General features: G+C 39.2%; 1 pseudogene across 1 annotated transcript; it reads right to left on the reverse strand.

The window, feature by feature from the left end:
- Positions 1-5846: 5846 nt before the first annotated feature.
- LOC308643355 (melanoma antigen preferentially expressed in tumors-like) lies at positions 5847-9297 on the reverse strand (annotated as a pseudogene). The gene is made up of 3 exons: positions 9011-9297; positions 7998-8586; positions 5847-6366 (listed from the first exon to the last, which is right to left on the reverse strand). The product of its transcript is annotated as a melanoma antigen preferentially expressed in tumors-like (transcript).
- Positions 9298-10346: the final 1049 nt, after the last annotated feature.

The following is a 10346-nucleotide window of genomic DNA, read 5'->3' on the forward strand; positions in this document are numbered from 1 at the left end:
TTCAGGGGTAAACCAATAAGGTTAACAACGGATTTTTCATCACAGACGCTGAAAGCAAGAAGGTCATGGAACAATGTATTTCAAACACTGAAAGACAATGGATGCCAACCAAGAATTCTGTATCCAGCAAAATTAAACTTCAGGTATGACAACAAAATAAAAATCTTTCATGATAAACAAAAGTTAAAAGAATTTTCAGCCAGAAAACCAGCATTGCAAAGCATTTTGAGCAAACCACTACACGAGGAAGAAATGAAAAACAATAACCAAAACCATCAGTGGGAAGTGCCTCAGTAAAGACAGAGGGTGAGGGGAAAAATAATCATGGAGAAACAAACTAAATTTTTTTAAAAAGGATAAACAATCAAACATGGATGGAAGTACAAACCATATATCAATAGTAACTCTGAATGTTAATGGCTTAAACTCTCCAATAAAGCGACATAGGCTGGTAACATGGATTAAAAAAACAAATCCAACAATATGCTGCCTCCAGGAGACACATCTGATTGGAAAAGACATACACAGGCTGAAGGTGAAAGGATGGGAAAAAATATACCACGCACACGGTCCTCGTAAGCAAGCAGGGGTGGCCATCCTCATATCGAATAAAATCGACTTCAAGACTAAGTTAATCAAAAGGGATAAAGAAGGTCATTATATACTGTTAAAAGGAACCATTCACCAACAAGACATAACAATTATCAATATTTATGCACCAAATAATGGTGCTGCGACATTCATAAAACAAATTATCCTCAAGTTCAAGAATCAAATAGACCACAACACAATAATTATGGGTGACTTCAACACACCTCTCTCACCATTGGACAGATCCTCCAAACAAAAGTTGAATAAAGAAACTATAGAACTCAATATCACAATCAATAACCTAGACTTAACTGACATATATAGAATATATCAACCATCATCAAATGGATATACTTTTTTCTCAGCAGCACATGGATCCTTCTCAAAAATAGACCATATATTATGCCATAGGGCAACCCTCAGTAAATATAAAGGGGTGGAGATAATACCATGCATTTTATCTGATCATAATGGAATGAAACTGGAAATCAATGATAAAAGAAGGAAGGAAAAATCCTACATCACATGGAAAATGAACAATATGTTACTGAATGATCAATGGGTTACAGAAGACATAAAGGAGGAAATCAAAAAATTCTTAGAGATAAATGAAAATACAGACACAACATATCGGAATCTATGGGACACAATGAAAGCAGTTTTAAGAGGAAAATTCATCACCTGGTGGTCATTCCTCAAAAAAAGAAAAAACCAACAAATAAATGAGCTCACACTTCATCTCAAAGCCCTAGAAAAGGAAGAGCAAAACAACAGCAAATGTAGCAGAAGGCAAGAAATAATTAAAATCAGAGCGGATATCAATGAAATTGAAACAAAAGAAACTATTGAAAAAATTAACAAAACTAAAAGTTGGTTCTTCGAAAAAATAAATAAGATCAACAGACCTTTAGCCATGCTAACGAAGAGAAGAAGAGAGAGAACTCAAATTACTAACATACGGGATGAAAAAGGCAATATCACAACAGATGCTACAGAAATACAGAAGACAATTAGAAATTATTTTGAAAACCTATATTCCAATAAAATAGAAGATAGTGAAGACATCGATAAATTTCTTAAGTCATATGATTTGCCCAGACTGAGTCAGGAGGATACACACAATTTGAACAGACCAATATCAATGGATGAAATTGAAGAAGCCATCAAAAGACTACCAACCAAGAAAAGCCCAGGACCGGATGGGTATACAGCGGAGTTTTACAAAACCTTTAAAGAAGAATTAATACCAATACTTTTCAAGTTATTTCAGGAAATAGAAAAAGAGGGAGCTCTTCCAAATTCATTCTATGAGGCCAACATCACCCTGATTCTGAAACCAGACAAAGACACCTCAAAGAAAGAAAACTACAGACCAATATCTCTAATGAACCTAGATGCAAAAATCCTCAATAAAATTCTGGCGAATCGAATACAAAAACACATCAAAAAAATTGTGCACCATGATCAAGTAGGATTCATCCCTGGGATGCAAGGATGGTTCAACATACGGAAATCAATAAATGTTATTCACCACATCAATAGACTCAAAGATAAGAACCATATGATCATCTCGATAGATGCAGAGAAAGCATTCGACAAAGTACAGCATCCCTTTATGTTCAAAACATTAGAAAAACTAGGGATAACAGGAACTTACCTTGACATTGTAAAAGCTATCTATGCTAAGCCTCAGGCTAGCATCATTCTGAATGGACAAAAGTTGAAGGCATTCCCTCTAAAATCTGGAACAAGACAGGGATGCCCTCTATCACCACTTCTATTCAATATAGTTCTCGAAACACTGGCCAGAGCAATTAGACAGACGAAAGAAATTAAAGGCATAAAAATTGGAAAAGAAGAACTTAAATTATCACTATTTGCAGATGACATGATTCTATACCTAGAAGACCCAAAAGGGTCTACAAAGAAACTACTAGAACTAATAAATGAATTCAGCAAAGTGGCAGGATATAAAATCAACACGCATAAATCAAAGGCATTTCTGTATATCAGCGACAAAACTTCTGAAACGGAAATGAGGAAAAACACTCCATTCACAATATCCTCAAAAAAAAAAAAAAAAATACTTGGGAATCAACCTAACAAAAGAGGCGAAAGATTTATACAATGAAAACTACAGAACCCTAAAGAGAGAAGTAGAAGAAGATCTTAGAAGATGGAAAAATATACCCTGTTCATGGATAGGCAGAACTAACATCATCAAAATGGCGATATTACCAAAAGTTCTCTATAGGTTTAATGCAACGCCAATCAAAATCCCAACGGCATTTCTTGTAGAAATAGATAAAGCAATCATGAAATTCATATGGAAAAATAAAAGACCCAGAATAGCAAAAACAAATGCTAATCAGGAAGTGTGAATCAGGTGGTATAGCAATACCAGATTTCAAACTATATTACAGAGCAATAGTGACAAAAACAGCATGGTACTGGTACCAAAACAGGCGGGTGGACCAATGGTATAGAATAGAGGACACAGAGACTAATCCACAAAGTTACAACTATCTTATATTTGATAAAGGGGCTAAAAGCATGCAATGGAGGAAGGATAGCATCTTCAACAAATGGTGTTGGGAAAACTGGAAATCCATATGCAACAAAATGAAACTGAATCCCTTTCTCTCGCCATGCACAAAAGTTAACTCAAAATGGATCAAGGAGCTTGATATCAAATCAGAGACTCTGCGTCTGATAGAAGAAAAAGTTGGCTCCAATCTACATATTGTGGGGTCGGGCTCCAAATTCCTTAATAGGACACCCATAGCACAAGAGTTAATAACAAGAATCAACAAATGGGACTTAATTAAACTTAAAAGTTTTTTCTTAGCAAGAGAAACAATAAGAGAGGTAAATAGGGAGCCTACATCCTGGGAACAAATTTTTACTCCTCACACTTCAGATAGAGCCCTAATATCCAGAGTATACAAAGAACTCAAAAAATTAGACAACAAGATAACAAATAACCCAATCAACAAATGGGCCAAGGACCTGAACAGACACTTCTCAGAGGAGGACATACAATCAATCAACAAGTACATGAAAAAATGCTCACCATCTCTAGCAGTCAGAGAAATGCAAATCAAAACCACCTAAGATACCATCTCACTCCAGTAAGATTGGCAGCCACTATGAAGTCAAACAACAACAAGTGCTGGCGAGCATGTGGAGAAAAGGGTACACTTGTACATTGCTGGTGGGACTGCAAATTGGTGTGGCCAATTTGGAAAGCAGTTTGGAGATTCCTGGGAAAGCTGGGAATGGAACCACCATTTGACCCTGCTATTTTCCTTCTTGGACTATTCCCTGAAGACCTTAAAAGAGCATGCTACAGGGATACTGCCACATCAATGTTCATAGCAGCACAATTCACAATAGCTAGACTGTGGAACCAACCCAGATGCCCTTCAATAGATGAATGGATAAAAAATGTGGCATCTATACACAATGGAGTACTATGCAGCAATAAAAAATGACAAAATCATAGAATTTTCAGGGAAATGGATTGCACTAGAGCAGATTATGCTTAGTGAAGCTAGCCAATCCCTAAAAAACAAATACCAAATGTCTTCTTTGATATAATGAGAGCAACTATGAACAGAGCAGGGAGGAAGAGTAGGAAGAAAAGAGTAACATTAAACAGAGACATGAGATGGGAGGGAAAGGGAGAGAAAAGGGAAATTGCATGGAAATGAAGGGAGACCCTCATTGCTATACAAAATTACATATAAGAGGTTGTGAGGGGAATGGGAAAATAAACAAGGAGAGAAATGAATTACAGTAGATGGGGTAGAGAGAGAAGATGTGAGGGGAGGGAAGGGGGGATAGTAGGGGATAGGAAAGGTAGCAGAATACAACAATTACTAATAGGGCATTATGTAAAATTGTCGATGTGTAACCGACGTGATTCTGCAATCTGCATTTGGGGTAAAATTGGGGGTTCATAACTCACTTCAATCTAATGTATGAAATATGATATATCAAGAGCTTTGTAATGTTGTGAACAAACAATAAAAAAAAATCTGGAGGAGACAAGGACGTCTACCTTCACTCCTTCTAGCCAGTGTATAGAGTTCCTAACCAGGCCACTATATGAAAATTGTATTATAGACATAGAATCAGAAATGAGTGAATAGAACTTCTGCTGTTGCCAATGATCCACAAAACAAATTATTAGAAAGAATCCACAGACAAATTATTAGAAAAAAAGGAAGGAAGAATAGCAAGGGTAATTCTCAAGAAGTAGTAGTGTAAGATGTAAGGGGCAAAATGGGGAGGAGAGATGCACTTAGGTATCAGATTTTATCATGAAGCAATAATCAGTAAAACAATTCCTCTTAATTACCCTGCCTCCCCACCTTAATCACCTTTGTCCCATTCCCTCTTATCCTTAGAGTTGACTCCACATGAAAAGTCAAGGGTCCCGTGATTCTCTACTTTCATCATCAAAAGATTTGATGCATTCTCATCCTCGATCTCCCTGGATCCTTTTCATGGCACCTCTCATCTCTCTCCTCTGCTTTCCTGATATCTGGCTGCTTCTCAACACTTACCTATTAGTAATTGGTTTCATTGATGGGGAAACCTTTATTCCTGACCTCTACACCACAACTTCCAGTAAACTTCCATATTGGTATATTATGGCAATTCTCTGAAATCGGCTTTCTTATTGGTTTACTGACTTGTTTAGTGTTTCCCAATCCCTTCAAAGTTATGTTCTACGAAATCCGAAACTTTGAAGGTTTTATCTCTCTATTCCCTAGAGAAAGAGAACAAAGTGGGAAGTCAATAACGTGGAATAAATGAATGAATGAAAGCTCTGTGCTGAGTTTACTTCTCAATTTCCTTGACTGAACATTTCAATGATTCCATTTAATAACGGAGTGTTTTGAAGAGAAACTCACCTAACTGCTTGCTGCTAAAAGTGGAAATACTGATACAAAATGAAAGGGAAATTGGGTAAATAGATCAGAAGGACAAGTGCTAGGAGAGCAAGTCTTTTTCATCCCCAGCATTATAATGTCACCCCTTGCACAATGTAGATTGCCCACCACTGCCTGTCGATTTTATGAACAACAGAGCCCCAGCTCCATCCAGAATAGTGGTCACCACCAGAGTGTTCATCTTTATGTTTCTTCTAAAAATACTTTTTCTAGTTATACCACTTGTTCAGGAACTTCATTGGCACAGCTACAAGACCCACAGCTGTTCCCCTTTCCCATTGTATTTTTTCTAAGTCAGACAGTGGAAGTAGAATTAGTCAACTGCATGTCATCCTGCTATAGTGTTTGCAACATCTCCTGCAACTTAGTGTGCATGCGGTCAAGTTCCACTCTATTGAGGTTCCCCCACCTGAATTTATCCAAGTACACAATGCATTCAGCAGGGACAGGGTACTGTACACACTTTAGCTCCTTCGGCTAAGTGCTGAAGCACATTCATTATGCCCGACATGGAGATGACATTATCATAGGAGACAAGGGAGTGGAGTTTGGTGCAGCAGCATGGGTGGGCAGAAGGACTTTGAGCTGGGCTTCCTTCAACCTGCAGCTTCTCAAATTCAGGTGTTTCAGGGTGCCTGATACCTCACCCAGCAGGACCTCTAGGGGTCCAGGAACCATTTAGGACAGGTTATTGCTACACAGGACCAACTCCTTGAGACGTGTGCCACGAATACTCTGGGATAAGTAGGTGATGTCATTCTCAGTAAGCCTGCATCCATTAATCACCAGGGTCTCCAATGGTTTCTGCAGGCCGCTGTGAAAAGATAGATAAAGTTACTCCTTGGATATTGAGGTGGACCCTAGATACATTTGAGAAAGGACAGAAATCTAGCTTAAGAAATTTTCATTTTTCCTAAATCAACTACATCAAAGCTGGGAGTTTTGATGTCAGCTTTGATTTTCAGGTTGTTTATACTGCTCAGGATCAGAGTTTAGAGTGAAACAGTTTCCTGTTCCCAAAAGAATCATCCTTATATTTCAGAGAATGGTATCAGGTGCACTGACCTCTCACAGTCTCAGCTTCTTAATAAGCCATATAAGCACAGTCATCACTCTTGCTCCATAAATTGTTGCAGGAATTATTGAAATTTATATATAGCCCTTAACACATGGAGAGAACTAGGATTTTACGTGATGGAAGGGTTGGTTAGTTATTTTCCACGTTTCTATTTGCCCAATTACCGGGCTCCAGGAGAAAAAAAACCCTATTCCAGGACAGGGCATGGAGAAGTCTATGAGACATAAATGAGAGGAACAAAAAAATCAGCTGTGTTTAGATGTTGTAGGGGCAATTAACTCCTTTCATTGCTACCCTCACAATTTACTATCCCTATTCATACTTCTCTATGTAAGTTCCAAGGAGCTGAGACCTGTCTGACTTTATTTATTTATTTATTTTAGTTGTAGTTGGATACAATACTTTTTAAAAAATTTATATGTGGTGCTGAGGCTCTAACCCAGGGCCTTGCATGTGTTAGGTGAGCACTCTAATGCGGAGTCACAACCCCAGCCTTCTGTCTGACTTTTAAAGATATATTTTAATTTTTAACTAACATATAGTAATTATACATATTTATAGGTATATGGTGATATTTCAAAACATGTATACCATGTTTACTGATCAGATCAGGGTGAGTGGCATATCTATCACCTTCTTTGTGTTGGAAACATTCAAAATCTTCTCTACTAGCTATTTAAAAATATTTAATGAATTGTCACCAACCATGATTATCCTGCTGTATTATAGAATGTTAGAAGTTATTCCTCTTATATACTGTATCCTTGTACTTGTTAACCATACTCTCTCCATCCCTCCCTCCTCCACACTTTACCAGCCTCTTCCCATTATTCTATTCTCTACTTCTTTTTTTTAAAAATATATTTATTGTTTAGTTGTAGATGGAAAATACCTTTATTTATCTTTATGTGGTGCTGAGGCTTGGACCCAGTGCCTCACACATGCTAGGTGAGTGCTCTACCCCTGAGCCACAGTTCCAGATCCCTATTCTCTATTTCTTTAAGGGCAATTTTGAGCTTCCACATATAGATGAGAACAGGGAGTATTTGTGTTTTTGTGCCTGACTTATTTCACTTGATTGCTTTCTTTTGAGTTTTATCTCCCATTCTTATCCATATGTTTGATGTGGACCAAGTGCATGAATGGATGCATGGACAAAGTGCCAATTTCAGACAAGTATTTTTTCTTCTATAAAATCACCAGCCACTGGTTGGTCCAGGACACCAACCTTAAAGTCTGTGCCCATCAGTGACTCTGTAGGTATTCAGGGAAGGGAAGGTCAGGCTTGTTTGGTCTCTGATGTGACATTGCACGAGTGTTCAGGAATCCTGGCCTTATCTCTCCAGTGGGATTTAATGTACACTCATTTGAGGATCTTATGTAGCTGGCCTGAGAGACAACCAAAGATGAGGTGTAGCTTTTGAAGGTGGTCCAGGGGATTCATCAGGGAGAAACAATCAGCAAGGAAGTTCCAGGGGATGCCACTCATGATGAGATTGCCCAGATTGCACATTTGTCCTACCTGGGTGAAAAACTGGATCAGGTCTGACAGGAAGCAGAACCTGCTCCAATGATGCAGCCGTACCTCTCGAAAGGCCTCCAGTTCTGGCGTTCCTGGAATTTTGACCAGACTGAGGAATGGCACTTGGTTAATGAACAGTGTCCGCAGCAGAGGTGCAGATAGCTATGGCTCCTCTCAGCTCTCTGCAATGTGTAAGAAGGGAACCCCAAAGGTGGAAGAAACCAAATAAACTACCCAGGAGAAGGTCTGTGCGTATTTCCACAGGTTCCTGGTAATGCCGAGGCTGTTCTCTGCAACTGGGCATGAGCTGGTCTGCTTCTTGCTCTTCCAGTGTGTGCATGATGACAAAGGGTGCTGGTGAGAATTTGGAGCATTCCTCCCAGTTGGAGTGCTCAAGGTCATGGGTAAAATCCAGCACCTTTAGCTTTGATCTCCTGTGTGGGAATGAGGAACAGATCTAGGATACTGATTTGCAGGTCAGTGTTGGAATAAGACCCACAGTAGCAAACTTTAGGAGGAAGCTTCCCTGCCAGCTAGCAGCCTTGCTCATCTGTCTACCATGCCTTTAAAAAGGCACTTCTCCATCCTCATTTCTCCTTTAGTTTTCTCCTCATTTCTCCCTCAGTCTTTACTCCTGGGATATCACTCAGGAGCTTCAACTATACTCTCAGCTGCCTCAGCTTTGAACCATACCAGCTTCCTTCTTTTCTGAGGAACTCTGAGCAGTGATCTCAAGGCCTCCCGATGACTGATGCTGTGCCACCTGCCGACTCTGGAATATCTTCTGAACACATATCTCTGAATCCAGCTCCTTCTTCCTTAACTCAGTGATCCCCTACCAGCACCCTCTATAATTACCTTAGGCAAACAGTGTTGGGAGAAACAAAATTGAGTCTCTCTAGCACAGCTTCCAACAGGTCTTGTGTTATTGACTGATCCCTTAATGATCCCAGATGGAGGCAGGGGAAGGGATAGACTTGTACCATCACTGTCACAGTCTTTGTGTGGCCTTCATGGAAGGCTGCCATGGACAGTTTTGGGAAGAAGCCCATGGGAAACCTTCTCAGGGCACACACAGCTGAGTGTTCATCACTCAGCAGGCTTTGTGCTGCAAGATCCAAGAGTGTGAAAGGGTCTTTGCTCATCTCCAATAATCTGGTGCAAGGCAAGGGAAAATCCCAAGCAGATTTCATGGTACTTAGCCTCCCTCTTTCCGGGCAGCACAACCCAGGCCTCAAACACGACAGTTGCCTTCCATCCCTTATCCTTCCATCCTGCAATTTCTGGCATAAATCTCCAGTTTTTTCTCGGCCCATGTCAGCCCAGTGTTGTGACTAGCCCTGATGTCAGCTAGGTAATAAGTAATCAGCATTTCATCTCTGTTCCTTATAGTGTTTCAGAGAATATAAATTAGTCCAAACTCCATTTCTTGGCCTTTCCACCAAGATCACTGTCACTTCCAAAGTGATTTTAAGAAAAACATCTGAACAACCAATAACTTACCCTGGTAATGTTAAGAGTTTATGTCTTAAGTTTGACTTCTCTGGAAAGCAGGGTTTCTAAAATATTTAATGACAGCTATTGTTAATATACATTAAGATCTTCCCTCCCTCCCACTCTGTGTGGGTGTATCCTTACCCACGGTCCACCAGGCTTCATTGCAATTCAGAGATGAGAACACAATTTAAAAAAATCAATAAGATATAAATTTTTAAAATTTTTTAAATGATTTTTTAAAAAATAAATGAGAGCAGAATGCATTACAATTCTTATTACCTGTATTCAACACAATTTTTTCATATCTCTGGTTGTATATAAAGTATGTTGACACCAATTTGTGTCTTCATACATGTACTTTGGATGATGATGTTTATCACATTCCACCATCATTTTTACCCCTCATACATCAGATAGAGCACTAATCTCTAGGATATATAAAGAACTCAAAAAGCTAAGCACCAAAAAACCCCCCAAATAACCCAATCAACAAATGGGCCAAGGTCATGGGTAAAATTCAGGACCTTTAGCCTTGATCTCCTGTGGGGAAATGAGGAACAGATCTGAGATACTGATTTGCAAGACAGTGTTGGAATAAGACCCACAGTAGCAAACTTTAGGAGAAAACTTCCCTGCCAGCTAGCAGCCTTGCTCATCGGTCTACCATGCCTTTAAGAAGGCACTTCTCCATTCTCAT

This window comes from Spermophilus citellus, assembly GCF_964194105.1.
Source record: "Spermophilus citellus genome assembly, chromosome: 3".
NCBI lineage: Eukaryota > Metazoa > Chordata > Mammalia > Rodentia > Sciuridae > Spermophilus > Spermophilus citellus.